We start from the raw sequence: 16,509 nt of genomic DNA, 5'->3' as shown, positions 1-16,509 counted from the left end.
TATATACACACACATACATTATATATATATATATATATATATATATATATATACACATATACATACATACACACACACACACACACACACACACACACACACACACACACAGTGCACATGGTATCTTGATCTATGTCTTTGCTGGCAGCTACTTTGTGATTTTCTGTCTAAAATGACTTGATATCAATAATCCTGACAAAGACAAATAGTCCTGAAAGGCCATACACAGCTTTTCCTGCTGCTTGAAATTCACAGAACGCAGATACCAGACCTCTCGCTGTGTCGGGGTGGCATCACATGTTGACAGTACCTCTGCCTGGACAATGTTCTGTGATGGGAGATGCACATTGAAATCAAAGATGAAGAATTACTGTCCATTTTTCTCCCACTGGTGTTGAGAGAATTACTTATTGCCTCCTTTGCAGACTTTGTGTTTGTTTACAGTCACACATCGTTTACACCATTCTCAGAGGACCATGTACACAAACCCAGCTGAGAAGCTATGGAGATGCCAGCTTCACAACTACCCTCACACTGTAGTTACTTGATTCTTGAATGTGTCAGTAGCCATAGTTACAGCGTCCCTCATTCAGCAAGGAAAAGTTTTGAAACTAGTCTCTTGCACTTTAGAACAATGTATGAGCAATGGCAAAATCCAATACACAAACCTTTGTTGAAACCTCTGGAGGCCTTGGCCAAACACGAACGCCTGCCCACTGAATGATACAAGTTGGTCCACCAAATGTCAATATCTATCCGATATGTCCAAGGGACTTCTGGTCTATCCAATGACTAGACACTGTGTCTGATCTTTGACAACTCCCAGTAACACAATTCCTGGAATTCTAGATTTCCTAACTCGTGCCAATAGTGGCTTTCAACCCCACTGATCCTGATCTAAGCCACACAATGCATGTGTTTCTGATTTGTATTAGATAAAGAGTCACACTAACTCTATAGAGTATTGATCCTCCTCCAGCGGATATTTATCCACTGTTAGCATCTTAGAGGGACATACAGCAGCTTCGATACTGCCTTTGTATAGGAATCATAGTATAATTATGTAATTGTTGGTGTTGATGTTTGACTTTTTCTAAAGCTATTTGGAAACGTAATTCTTAAAAGAAAGATTAGTAGCTTGTGGGGAAACAAGACTATTCCACTATAGGCTACACAAAACTGTAAAATGTATTACCAGAAGCCACTTTTTACTACTTATACATCAAAACACAATGGGGGTAGCTTTATGTTTGCGAGTAAATCAAAGTTTTGATGCGGTTTAGGCCTGTCTGGCAGTCCTCAGGTTTAATATGGTTGGGCTCTGCAATTCATAATCGGAACATTTATTAAGACATTTAAATTCACCTCAGCAGAGAGAGAGCATCAAGGAGGACAATTAAAAACGTCACAGAATCTCGTTTGAATTCAATACATTTCTAGCACAAGATGAAAATAATGTGTTCGCACCACTCTTGAATGGTAAGTGTGATTCCTGTCAGGAGGATGGAGCGAGTGGTACTTTAAAGCATTTGGAGAAGCCAACCCCTGAGACATTTATGTCTTGTGGAATCAGATTTAAAAATCTCTCTTTTCAAACAGCAAGGGGGCATTTTTGGTGGAGACTGCAGCATTACCATTATGATTGAGTCAAAAATAAATCTCCACAGGTTTCAGAAATGGACTAAATCCTTGGAGGAACACTACTTCTCTGGGGGGTAAACAATGTGCTCAGATTTCTCAAGCAGTATATTTTTACCATCCATTGTGGTTGAGAAAAAAAAAACAATAACCCTGTCTTCAAAGCAGTTTTAACAAAATTGAGAGGAAATTAACAATTAACAGATGAATCCAAAAACACTAATCATCTTGCCTTTGTGATTACATCATCTTAGCATTCCCCACCCGGAGAGGAGGTCAACTTTAGGTGAAATTGCCATGACAATTGTCCTTGCTGACCACTTTCACCACATGAATGCAGCACACATATGTCACACTTCAAATCACACATGCATGTATCACACGTAGTGATCTCATTGCAAGCCTCACCCTGCTTATCTGTTTTAGGATAAGCCCAGACTAGTAAACATACAAAAATGCTAAGAACTGCTAACTATGATTTCTGTGAGAAATCCAGGAACTATATAAATCTGAGCCAGATCACCTCCTATTTGCCCTAAGACATGTGTGAAAAAATACATTTTCCTCCCCTTTTTAATTTGCTAATGTGCATCATATTCTATTTTCTGGCTCAAGTCAGAATTTGTTAAGGCACAGCTAAAGATAATGGTCAGCATTTTTTTCTATCATACAGTGGGGCTGATGGCAGCCAGTTGGGGTGAATTAAACGCCTATGACTGACCCCTGTGGCTCCTCAGGTGTGTGCAAATGCAAGGTGTTTGGTTGTCCACATCAAATCCTCTGACTGGTACAAAAATGGGCTGCAGGCACTTTGGGTTTGCAGTGCGAGAAATAGTGGATGGCTTGTGACAGCCGGGCTATTGGAAGCAGCACAGTAGTTATAGCATTGAGTGTACCAGTGTTTTTGCCTGAATGAACACTTACCACACGTTTAAGAATGGCCTATCTGATTCTCATCTGTGTTTATTGATCTTCATACAATACTTGTTGTACCGTGCCCCCAATATTGCTAAAACATCCCTGTCTCCAAACTCATTTTATTATATGCCTGCTTTATAAATCCATTTGCTTATCATTTCTTTAAACCCTATGTTTGACCTCAAGTGCTTCAAAAGAAAATTATCAATTATCCCTAAAACTGCTTTACCATAAGGGTTAGGGCTGTTAGTAAGTCTGTGACTGTGTTTTGTAGACTTTGCAGTGTATTGGGTCTGGAGGTCAGCTGCAGTCAGCGTTTTACTGCAGAAGCGGAGAAACTGTGTCCCAGCTGCCGGTAATCACAAATGGAAAATTCCTTGAAGAGAAAAATCAAGCAAACACTGAAGTCACTCGAGGTAAAATGGTCAGAGGATTTGAAGTGTTTGTTTTAAAAATGATGAGCCCACATTATTTGAGGATTTATCCTGCCATTTTGGCCTGAATGAATTTACTTTGTGTTACTTTTCAGCAGCATTTACACAAAGGACCACAGAAGAAAACAAATATTACCCAGTCTTTCCATAGCCTTACTGTTTCACTTTGTCTTTTTATATTCTCTCTTCCCAGTATTAATAAAAAATAAACATTTCCTTAGCAGGTTTCGGTATGGCCTACTGCATTTCTTGGAAAGCCAGAAAACACTCAATCTCAACTATAATAGTCTTTACTAAAACAAATGTACTGTTGCAGAATTAAGACAACCGCTTCTACTACCTAGATACTTTTGAGAATTCAGTGTCCACATATTTTCTCAGGATTCCTTTAATAGAAATCTATACAAATCCAGACTCTGTATTCAAGCCTTCAAGCACACATCTGTGCCATTTTATACTTGAAATAAAAGAAGGATTTGGCCCACAGTAATTGGAATTACAAATTACAATAGTTGATACCAGCTATCCAGTGCAAACCATCAAATACTGGACTTCCAGTTCATGATCGGCAGCTCAGTCAGTCATGATTTGGTCCATTCCCAAGCTATAACAATACTCATGCATACCTTGTGAAAAATCGTGCTCAAAGCAAATATTACTTGGGATTCACAGAAAGCAGTTTTCTCCCAATTACAGATTTTTGTTTTTCTTTTAAGGTTAATTGTGAAAATGATTGTATGATCATGACATTTTCAGCCTGAGTTTATTTATGCCTCTTTATGGAACCCACCACAAACTGCAGTGCACAATTCAAGCAATCAGTCTTTGTAAACTTTACAAATTTAACTAATGTTGATATCATTACTTATTGTTTCAGTGGTCAAATTAAAAATTGAAAAATTGAATTGACTTGAAATTGCATATCAAATCCCATTGTCCTTTCCAAAATGTTAAACTTTCCTAGAGAGCTTCTCATAAGTCTTTATAAGAAGACACTGAGAACAATGATTCTTAAGGTACAGGCCACTTTACATTACCTGTTACAGTGAGGGGAAAAAAGTATTTGATCCCCTGCTGATTTTGTACGTTTGCCCACTGACAAAGAAATGATCAGTCTATAATTTTAATGGTAGGTGTATTTTAACAGTGAGAGACAGAATAACAACAAACAAATCCAGAAAAACACATTTCAAAAAAGTTATACATTGATTTGCATGTTAATGAGGGAAATAAGTATTTGATCCCCTATCAATCAGCAAGATTTCTGGCTCCCAGGTGTCTTTTATACAGGTAACGAGCTGAGATTAGGAGCACTCTCTTAAAGGGACTGCTCCTAATCTCAGCTCGTTACCTGTATAAAAGACACCTGTCCACAGAAGCAATCAATCAATCAGATTCCAAACTCTCCACCATGGCCAAGACCAAAGAGCTGTCCAAGGATGTCAGGGACAAGATTGTAGACCTACACAAGGCTGGAATGGGTTACAAGACCATCGCCAAGCAGCTTGGTGAGAAGGTGACAACAGTTGGTGCGATTATTCGCAAATGGAAGAAACACAAAATAACTGTCAGTCTCCCTCGGTCTGGGGCTCATGCAAGATCTCACCTCGTGGAGTTTCAATGATCATGAGAACGGTGAGGAATCAGCCCAGAACTACACGGGAGGATCTTGTTAATGATCTCAAGGCAGCTGGGACCATTGTCACCAAGAAAACAATTGGTAACACACTACGCCGTGAAGGACTGAAATCCTGCAAGGTCCCCCTGCTCAAGAAAGCACAAGTACAGGCCCGTCTGAAGTTTACCAATGAACATCTGAATGATTCACAGGAGAACTGGGTGAAAGTGTTGTGGTCAGATGAGACCAAAATCGAGCTCTTTGGCAACAACTCAAATCGCCGTGTTTGGAGGAGGAGGAATGACCCCAAGAACACCATCCCCACCGTCAAACATGGAGGTGGAAACATGATGCTTTGGGGGTGTTTTTCTGCTAAGGGGACAGGACAACTGCACCGCATCAAAGGGACGATGGACGGGGCCATGTACCGTCAAATCTTGGGTGAGAACCTCCTTCCCTCAGCCAGGGCATTGAAAATGGGTTGTGGATGGGTATTCCAGCATGACAATGACCCAAAACACACAGCCAAGGCAACAAAGGAGTGGCTCAAGAAGAAGCACATTATGGTCCTGGAGTGGCCTAGCCAGTCTCCAGACCTTAATCCCATAGAAAATCTGTGGAGGGAGCTGAAGGTTCGAGTTGCCAAATGTCAGCCTTGAAACCTTAATGACTTGGAGAGGATCTGCAAAGAGGAGTGGGACTAAATCCCTCCTGAGATGTGTGCAAACCTGGTGGCCAACTACAAGAAACGTCTGACCTCTGTGATTGCCAACAAGGGTTTTGCCACCAAGCACTAAGTCGAAGGGGTCAAATACTTATTTCCCTCATTAACATGCAAATCAATTTATAACTTTTTTGAAATGCGTTTTTCTGGATTTTTTTGCTGTTATTCTGTCTCTCACTGTTAAAATACACCTACCATTAAAATTATAGACTGATCATTTCTTTGTCAGTGGGCAAACGTACAAAATCAGCAGGGGATCAAATACTTTTTTCCCCCACTGTAGATGCTTCAGATATTCCTGTGAGGAAACTATTCTTATCTTCTCCTTGATACACACCATATTTTGTGTTTCTCCCAAACATCAGAGCAGAAAATGTTCTCGTTGGCCCCAGACCAATTGAAGACACTTTAGATTTTAAAAAGCAAAAAGCAATATCCTACATTATATTTAAATAGGAAAACATAACATCAAGGGCAACACAGCAACGTGAGGAGCACATCTCTCTGTCATTTTAAAAGATTGCAAAATGCTTTTTTTTCCTACAGCAGGAAAAACATTGTAATCAGGGCTCAAAATGGACATTTGTAGAATTTGTAGAAAAAGGTAAGCAAAACCAGTGCATTCAGTCTTTCAATTATGATTGTATCCCAGAAAATGTCAGGAAACATTCATAACTGCTGCAGTGTACATTCATACTTGTTTGGCTTTGTATTGTTTAACACTATCGAAAACACTGAAAATTGTGATTTATCCTGAACTGACTGGGTATAAACAGCATTCAATTTGATCAAAGAATTGTTAAAAAGTGTGTTTAAACTTTAAACATATAAAACGACTAAAAGGCCTTAACCATTTGAGTGTTAAAATGCATTTAGGATCTCAGCTCACGCACTACAGTGACACACGTTTAATCAGAGAGGGAAAAAATGCCCCCAAACATTAGCTCATTAATAGTTCCTCAACAGCTGGCTTTACAGAAAAGGTATTGCTATACATGTTTTGTTGTTTGTGAGAATACTACTGATAAGTAATAGTAATATCATAAAATAAACATGAAAAGTAATTCAGGATCAATGTTTCGTGGTCCTACTGAATCGGTGAAAATGTAGCATGCTGCACACTGCAATGTAAGAACTGGACTGTTACATTTTAAACATCCCCAAAAGTCCAGATGCTAATCTGGAGTTTAAATAAAGAATGGCTAGTTGTTCGGAAAAAAGAAAATACTGGGATCACTTACAGTTTCCTCCTGGGAGGTCTCTCTGCTCTGTCCCTCAGTGATCTGAAACACATGATCACCCACAATTAGGCCTTTCCCCCTGTACTGAATTATCCTCAGTTCCGATTAGTTTACAATGTCACTGAGAAAAAAAATATATATTTCCTCTAAACTCTCATTAATTTCCCATAACACATGGGATTCTAAAGTTTAGAGCAGGAAAAGGGTGAAGAAAGTTCTTGTTAATATATATAAATCCAAAATGCAATATATAGAAAGATTTAAAACATGTGATTATGCTCTTGATCCTCAGCAAGTAACTATTATGGTTTAAAGTATGTTAATTAGCGCTGCTCTCAAGAACACATCTTGGTGATGGCTGAAATTTTGTTCCAACCTGACATCTGGAGAGGTAAGACAACTATTCTGAAGGAGTCTCGCAGACTCACACAAAAGGTGGATTAGAGGAATGAAATAAGGCAGTGACCACAGGTCTAATTAGTGCATGCTTTCATAAATTGTACACACATGGTGCAGAGAATTCAATTGCTACCTGTGGCTTGAATTCCAAAAGCATTTGTTCCTACTGTGTTCTGGAATCATAATACAGGAGGTGTAACCTTTCCCAATTACCAAATAACAACCAATATCAATTGATGTTGCTGCTTAGATCTTAATTTACTTGCTAGTAAGACATTAGTTAACATGGTTTATGTGAAGACTACATTCACACAGATTAATTTCCTTTTAATTTGTCCTGCCCCCGAGTTTCGAGCAGCCTGCTCAGAATTTACTCTCGGTACAGTACAAGTCACTTATCATGATAAATTAAATTTAAGCAGAACTAACTACAGACAATTACTCATATCAAATCTCTCTACATATGGAAAATACAAGGAAATGAAATGAGGAAAATGCAGATGGTGTATAGCACTCCTTCAATATCGCCATCAATTATCTGACACCGTTAGACCAGTCATAATACGACAGATATATATATATATTTTTTTTTTGGGGGGTGTAATGAAATCAATTTATCAAGATTTTGCATAAAATCTCAGGAGTCTTTTAAAAATCACAACAAGTCTACTTACATGGAACATAAACTAAATCTTCAGTGCATCCCTGCTGTTATATTTAATGAAGTTTTGGTTAACTGATAATTCACTGAAGGAAAGAAAGAAACAAACTGAACTTTACATGTAAAGATAGAGGCTCCCCCCAAGGCAAAACATTACACACTGTACCTCCTTGTCCTCAGTCTCCTTTTTTTATATTATATTATTATATATATATATATATATATATATATATATATATATGGAATCTATTTAAATATATAATATATAGGGAAACAAGATTACCACATTGGAAAAAAAAAAAAAGGTTACAGCAAATAAAATACAATGCCTTCATTAGACCTGTATACATCAGTTTATAAAAATAGGTAGTGAGAGAATCCATAATCTCTGCTGCCACAGGGAGGCCAAATTAATTCAAATTGTGCAAATCCAGTTAGGGCTAACAACATTAGACTCTTTTTAACTGGAAACTCATTGAATTAAACCAGAAACAATGATGGCGGAGGGTTTCCTTTCCGATGGTATAAACTCGTTTATGAGATGCTATTGACAAGATTTGAATGGAAAGGGAATTGGCTCGGGTTCAGATTGCCTGTAATTAACGCTTTGAAGCCTGTACAACTCTTAACACCTTCAAGAGGCTAAATTGGTTTTCTTGGTATTATACTAAATTACCTCTGACGGTAGTCTTCTTTGAAAGTGAAATGCGCAAACCGGATTACCATTTTGATCAGAAGTGACTGCGGTCAGACGAGCGCATTCGGAGCGTCTCATATGAATGGGGGGGACGGGGAGAAGGGGGTGGGTGAAGTAATGCAATCTATTATTAATGTATTTCCTCAGAGCTAAGATATGGTTCATGTATCACATCTACTGACACTGCAAATTCACAACCAGCCTGTTTGCATAGGCTAGTGAGCTGAGCTGGCAGTGGAAAGGTTTCAAGCTACTTATTTTCTTGCCATGAGGCAAACCTGGAGTCACCTCATGCTCTCCATCCTTGTAAACATGTTGCAGACCCACATCCATCTCCAAAAGCGTTGTGTGATGGACCCTTAAAAAATTGCTTTACAAAAAATACAAATAAGCGTTCCAGGCCTTAACATTTTTCATTTTCTGCAGTCTGGGTCCCAGTTGGGCTCGGTATGGAGTGGAATTAGCACGGCATGCTTGTGTCAGCCGTTGACAGCATTGATAGAATCGTGCTGTTTAACTTGCCAAAAGGGGGCTCCGTCAGGGTTTCTGGAGCTCGTTTTAGAGCTAGGGGAGCAACATCTCCGAGCACCTGCTGACCGCTTGCTTCGCCACTGCCATTATCTTTGTCCCTAACCTTCCAAGCGTGTTACATTCAGAGAGACAAAAGTACCCCAAAAACAGGTGCTAGGTTGTGTGCTTTTCAATATTGCAGGCCTAATCTCACATTTCTCCCAACTGACAATCACAATTTACATTAACAATGCTTGATGGTGCCTTTTTTTCCCATGCTTTCTTTTCTTTAGTAATTCACAGAATTATTCCTGCTTCCTAATTCAAACCCACTAGCAAGTACAGCATTTTTAACTGGCAATTGGCAAAGTTTTTCTCAGGCCTTGATACTCAGCACAAAAACTGTATTCTGCCATCACCCAAAAAAATCACACAGCAAATCCACACTCGGCAAATCCTGAACACAATGTTCTTGCTTCCTGTGTGAAAACCAACAGAAGACCCTCTTCTGCATACGAGCAATCTGAAGTCTTATTTTGCAGTCACTGGTGTCCACAAAGATGCAGCTCACATAAAAAAGGGAAAAAAAAAAAAAACTGCTCTTTTTGTAAAATCACAAATAAACAAGGATTGACCAGATTTATACTTAGATTGGCATTTGAATGAACTGGCAAGTTTTCAGTTAGTGGGTTTATTCTTAACATATAAATGCAAGCAGATACGGCGATGTTTATAAACTTGATCTTTTTGTGTATAGCATAAATACCAGCTGAACAGCTAGAAATAAACGAACAGCAACAAAACCTTAACTTTAATCACGGCCGTCTTTTCATGCATGGGAATATATACAAAACATACACGCCAAGACTTAAGATTTTATACAAAATGACTCTGCAATAATTTCTGTATCAAAGCAAAAACAGGCTGCTAATTTGTTTAAAAAAACTGCAAGAAATTTTAGGATGGCTTGATAAAACCCCTGAATCTTATGCTTATCCTCATATTCCTCAATATATTTGCAAAAAATCAAATACAAAAAGTCAATTACATCATGGAATGCTACACTTGTTTTTCCCATTAAGGTAATTGTTGTGTAATTAAATAATAATTTAATTAAAGCTAATGTAACCTAGCCTAGTAGCAAAGCTGAAGCCTATCGGCAGCATTGGTATAATATATTCATAAATCTGACATGCTGACGTACTTCCCATATTCCCCTTGGGCTGTTATTCTCAAACTGAAAAATAACTATAGTTACAATACCTTCTTCTCCATTCAAATATTGTGCTTTATACTCCCGTTGAGTCAAACTACCCAAAAGAAACTTTGAAGAGATCTTTGGACTTGTGATACTTTCATCTTTCTACATTTTATTCAGAATTGTAATTGTAACAGTTGCAATGGATCTTGGTGGGAGCCCTAGTTAATGCTCTCAGCTTCAAGATCCACACTTGAAGACACTGCAGTTGAAATGGGCCAACCTTCACAGATGCCTTCAATTTAACATAAGCACAAGTGGTCATCTTATCATTCCTACTTCTCAGACTATGAGCTGAACCACCCTGTTAAAGTAGAAATTAAAGTAGAAAGCTGTCCAGCAGAGCTACCCACACAGTCACAAAAACTGTAAAGCACCACACATGAGAAGATGTGCAAAGCTGTACACCATTTAAAACTTTGAACAGAAAAGCATAGAACGATGCAGGCTACACTAACATCCCCAAAGGGATTTATCCACTCTGAAGATAAGAACATCATGTGTGAACAGAATGAAGATACCTTAGGACCAAAAAATGTAACCAGTAAATTGGTTGGCCAACTTGGTCGGTTTCCATATTTAACAAACACGAGTGTCTTCAATCTTCAGGCTTATAATTGTTGCGAACCTTCATTCGGTTTTTTGTATTGTTTTGGGGTTGTTTTTTTTTGGTTTTGTTTATTGCAAAGGCCTTCAACAGAATAATGTTCAGTCCTCAGCTTAATAAAATGCTCAACTCTTACCAGTTTACCAATTACAAATGCTAAATATCTGCGCTCCCTCACTGCAGCCCCACTGTTTGTATATAAACAGACCATTAGCACATGTAAACATGAATGGAAACAATGTTAATAATTGCATATAACATTTCTTATATAAAATATGTATACACACACACACACTTGTATTTACCTGTAGTATGTGTATCTTTATATAGATACTGCTTTTAAGTAGTTGCATGTTAATGGAAGTGTAGCACGGAAGAATGTGGTATTGTTTTACACTTGGAACCATTGTTTGGTTATTTTACACGAATGCATCTCTAGTATGAAAGGTGTGTACGCCTTCCATGCTACGAAGCATGTCTGATAAATAACAAACAACTTAACTTACTTCTACAGGACACAGCCTGGTGCATACAGGTTACGGACAGTTTCTTATGCACCTCCATTCTGGTGGGGGGAAAGGGGCAGCTTAGTTTATAAGTTAAGAAGAGCGCATTCTGCTGGTTGGAGGCATTATTACCATGTTTGTGTTTTTATACGTGCTCCATTTGGGTGTGATATGAATATGATTATATGGTTTCAATGTGTTCATAGACAAATTAAGGAATATTAATTGTACACAGTTTTGGTATGCATTATGGAGAAACCTTATTCATCCTGGTAATTTCTGCTGGTGGTTTAGCTGGGGTTGAGTTAGGGTTGTCCACAGTTATAAAGGAGTCAGTGCTTTTGCTGCGAGGAGAGGGTTGAAGTTCTGTACTTTTCATCACAGTGAGAGTCCAGGGTTAATGCTTTTATCTTAGGTCACATGATCTGAATAAGTGTCGGCATTTATTTATGTTTAAATCAAGCAAATAGGACTAATCAGCCCAAATTACCAAAAGCTTGGATAGAATGAAAACCGTAAGACACTGGGAGAACCACAATTAGGAAACAACCTCTACATGCAATGGTTAATAGCCTGAAATTGTGATAGAAAAAATAAAATACGGGTTACACAAGCTGAACAGCAAATTCATTCAGTGACTGCTAAGGACTGGCTTATAATGTAAACCTTGCCACGAGTAGACACTGAGCTAGTCAGCATATGATTCACTGCAAAATCAAGAGTGAGAGCAAGTCTGTGTCAGACTGATGACTCTAGTAAGAGTAAGATGGCAAATGGAAACAAGGAAAAAAGAAGCTACCTTCCCTTTGTGGTCAAAGAGTGTAAACTGACTCACAAAGACAATCAACATGTTTCCTTAAGATACTGAAAATATTTCCAGTACAATATTGTTGCATTCATCATTTCTAGACCTGAGATTATATATTACATACAAGAATTTTCTTTGTCATGTTTAACACTTGACTACACCAGATGGCTTTTTTTTTTTTTTTTTTTTTTTTTTTTTAAATACAGGTTGCATCAGACCTTTAATTTGATCAACTATTTCATAGTCTTATAGAAGTTACTGAAATCTAACAATGGTTACTCATTCATTCAATTTGGAGGGAATCCATATTAGTTGTCCTTTTCTCACCTGTACTCGGTTTACTTTTCTCTTGCAAACATTTCAAATAACTGTTCAAACCCAGGGAACCATCAAGATCGTTTGCCATTGAAATTTAGCAATAGTTTCCGATCAATGGATTCCAAATAGTTTCAAAATAGTGTAGAAAAAAATCTGGAACATTTGCAGAAAAGTCTGTCTTGTTTCTCATATGTTTTGCTGTTGAGTAAATTCAATAAGGGTCACTCCATGGAGAAAAAAAATAATGAAATAAAACGAAAATCTCTTTAGCCCACCCACCTGGCATAGCAAAAGCAACTGTTTAACACACGCAAACTTTAGGGGCAGTGATTTTTTTTCCCCTTCATTACTCAAGGCAGAACCGGCAAGCTGTAAAGTCTAAAGATGCATAACACATGGCCTGGATTTCATCCCAGTGCCTGGCACTTGAAAATATACACACTCAGCCCTTTAGGTCCAGCACTCTTTTGAGGTACTGTCTGAATGCCACTCTTATTTTACATTACCAATTTTTTTTAAAGGAAGAGAACCCCAAAGCTTTTATTGAGTTAAACTAACATCAAAATGCATCTGCTTGCCAAAGGGATAACATTGCGCCCCTTTGGCTTGCGGCATCAAAAACGCTTAGCGATTTGATTAAAAGTCCCCCATTAAATACAATATAAACATTCCTCGAATGCTCAGTTTTATAAAGTGCCATTTTTTTCACCCTAAAACTGCTTGACCAAATCTTTTATTCAGGGTAAAAAGCTGTGTATGTTTGAAGTGTGTGCCCAACAAAAACAAGAGCGCGCCATTACTCTTAAGACTGCTAGCTGACTGACTGGCCACCCAGGAAGAAGCGCTGGAAACTCCATGTTTATAACCAACTGGTGGATTATAGTTGAGGATGGAAAAGGCTGGGATTGTGTGTGTGTGGGAGGGGAGGTTGTCCAGCTGTGACTAATTAAAATATTTTTTTTCTAATGCAATCATAGTGTCTCATAACCCCGTTTGACTACAGACCCTGGTTATTGGTTGTCAATTTCATGCAGGCCGGCAGGAATCTGAAATGGAGTCTCAGCACTGTGTGACGACATTCAATTCAGTCTAACTATCCCCCCCTTCCCTCAAAAAAAAAAATACACTCACAGGATGCAACTGACATTACATGTACTTGAGGATCTGGCGATACTCCTGAAGGGATCACGTTTTAGAATACAAGTCATTTTAAACATCCTGAGTGATCATTTTACTTTGCATACTAATCCTTATTGTTGAAGTGAAATACACTTAATCAAACAATAGGGGAGGGGGGGTATTCTGCCAAGTCAGTCCACAGGGGGTAACATTTTGGCATTAAGAAAAAAGCAGGTGACTGGGCACAAGGGCAAGATCATTTCTATCCTTACTGGAGTCTTTCAGATAGTGCTTACAGGTTGAGCAGACGATAGTATTAAAGTGCAGTTTACATTGGGACTTTCACCTGGGATAGGGTTTAAACCCAAAAGATGTCCAATAAGTGATCATTTTAAATATTTTCATGAAATATTGTCGTGTGAAGCTTCAGTGTCCAATATGAAAGCACAGAATATCAAAACCACAAGTATTAAGGTCATGTTGAACAGGAAAAGCTACAATCAGAACTCAAACTGGAAATCAAGCACTTCCACTTCATTTTTAATAGAATATATTCAGCAAATAAATTCAGTATAGTTTGTAATCTAATGGTGCTCAGTAGCTCCAATTAATTGTGTTGTTCGCTAGTGCAAGATCACGACTCGGACAGGTCTGATTCAGGAACTAAAATGTACAATAATTATACAAATATATAAATGGTTTAAAGAATACTTTTATTTGAGACTTGAAGGGGGAAAAAAAAGTACAATAAAAAAGGTAAATCACAGAGGTATATTCAGAATACTGGGATTGGGGTGTGTTTTAACAACAGTATCCAGATGTGTTTCCAAAGTTAAATCTTCGTTTATTTTTACAGATTCTGTGATGAGTCAGTCGTTTTGGGGGGAAAGTGGAAACATTAAAAATACGTCCTTGACATACCAGCCATGGAACAAGTTTATATTGTAGCTGCATATAGCTTGTGAATTGAAGGTGTTAGTGGAGCTGTAGAAACAAGAGATTTACATCACTGAAGAAAATGCATGAAACAGATTTATGCAGGGGTTGCTTTTGAACATCTAAACACACAAAGATATCTCCCCCCCAACCCCCACACACACATAAATAATTAAGTAAGGACAAGTATGTTATAGTGTCATTATTTAAAAGCTACTGGACACTAGATAAAAAAATATGTATGCAAATTTCCCACTTCCACAACGAAATACAAATACTCTTCCATACAACTGGCATTAATTGAGTGATTAGTACACACATACATTATAGGCCTGTATCCAAGGTGAAGTAAAAGGAGTCCAGTTTATACACTGGCAACAAACAGTAATCATTTACACTTAATGAGCCTTTCATTTCACTTGAATTATAGGAGAGCATCCTGCTTTAATTGCTTTAACAGCTGCATTGCTCCTTCTCACCCAAGTACATTTTAGAGAGTGTCCTTTTAATGAAAACAAACCATTATTAATGGGTTATACGTTTTGTTCCAAATCTGATATGGTTATCAGCTCCCCCCCACCCCAATAATGAAATGGTGAAATAAATACAAAATTCAAGAGCAAATCAAGTTAGTGGTCTACATAGTAAGTAACACTGCGTCCAGTCAGTTACAGTCTGTGACCACTACTGGACTTTATACTGCGAGCTTCATATGATTTTTTTTTTATCACCAGATCCAGGTTAAAATAATCATAAAACACAATCCTTGGATTTTCAGAACACACTAGGAAATGAACAGCATCGCTAAACACAAGGTCAACTTGGTGTGCTTTTAAAATGAAGTTCCTGGATTGAGCGCCAAAGGAAAGTGCTGTACGTGATGGCACACACTACGGTTGGACACAAGGTCCGGCACACACCGCAGAGCAGCCCCTGCTGTTTTAACCTGAGCTTCTGCCAACGACAGCTGTTGTCTTGTGCCAAACTGTGCACCAGGGGGTTGACTCCAAACTCAGTGTTAATTTCACATGCACACTGAGCAGGATATGAGCCCAGAGGTAAAAGGTTAACCTCTCGGTGAACCCATAGTCACTGAATTGTCCTCCCACAGTGATTTTTATTTTATTTTTATTTTTTTTATTCCTCTCACCATATAGGTTTTTTTTTCTCCTCTAGAAACAAAAACGGTTTTGTATCCTTTCAGTCTGGGTATTTACAAAAGCATGCAGACCTAGATGTGGCTAAAGGGGAAATGTTTTTTTACAAGCTGCATCTTGAGAGCTTGGCAACCGAGAGTGAAATCTGGCAAAGTTAAGATAATGACCTTCCAAAGCACTTTTCAGCTTGCCAGGCAAGATTTATGTAGATGAACAAGTGGGTGTCTTAGCCAAGTTAACGCCCTCCCCATCAAACCCCCTGTACCCAACTCACCACTTCTATTTTAGCATGATCATGTTATGCAAAAAAAAAAAAAAGGACATTGCTATATCAAGTCCACTACCTTTGCATCCCTTACTTTATTTTGTTCAGCCCCCTTATATTCTTTTCACATGAAGCAGCTAAATATCACAGGCAGAACTCGATCTTTGAGTACAGTCCTCTTGTGGCGAAAGATTAAATACATAAAAAGCTTTAAATGAAAGCTTCTGTTACACAAATCTGTCATCCCTCAAGGTTCAGCAGCAGGTCACTCTTAGTGTTTCAGCTACTGGATCTCCAATTACTTTGCAGAAAAGACAAATAGGCAGGGACTGGTTTGTTGCCGAACACGAAGGCATACTGCATTCTCGCTTTTTTCTTTAACCCCCCCCAAAGCATGAAAGAAAAGGCATTCAGTCATCACCTTTAAATAAGATCACGTCTCGAAAAAATACAATGTCATATAGAAATGGGACTGGAGCAGACATTACATGTAACAACGCTATTTTATGGCATTCCTTTCAAACCATTTTCTCTCCTTTGAAACAAATCCTTACTCGGGATGAATCAATCAAGAGCACACCCACATCTCAGCCTCTCCGATGGACAGGAGTGTTAGACTTGAATACAGCATTGTGTCGAAGTTACACACAACTAAATAGAATTAAAAATAGAGCGTTAATTTACCGCTCCTTTTG

General features: G+C 38.3%; 1 long non-coding RNA gene across 2 annotated transcripts in view; it reads right to left on the bottom strand.

The window, feature by feature from the left end:
• Positions 1-16,509, bottom strand: part of LOC136713843 (uncharacterized) — a 126,070-nt gene that overhangs the window by 84,094 nt on the left and 25,467 nt on the right. Inside the window, exon 3 of one of the 2 annotated variants that reach the window (XR_010804982.1) lies at positions 6,574-6,615. The exons of the other annotated variant lie outside the window; for it this stretch is intronic. This is a non-coding gene — a long non-coding RNA (uncharacterized LOC136713843). The remainder of the gene's footprint in view (positions 1-6,573; positions 6,616-16,509) is intronic. 2 annotated transcript variants of the gene reach the window in all.

This window comes from Amia ocellicauda, chromosome 18, assembly GCF_036373705.1.
Source record: "Amia ocellicauda isolate fAmiCal2 chromosome 18, fAmiCal2.hap1, whole genome shotgun sequence".
NCBI lineage: Eukaryota > Metazoa > Chordata > Actinopteri > Amiiformes > Amiidae > Amia > Amia ocellicauda.
This window is presented reverse-complemented; position numbering and strand designations above follow the sequence as displayed.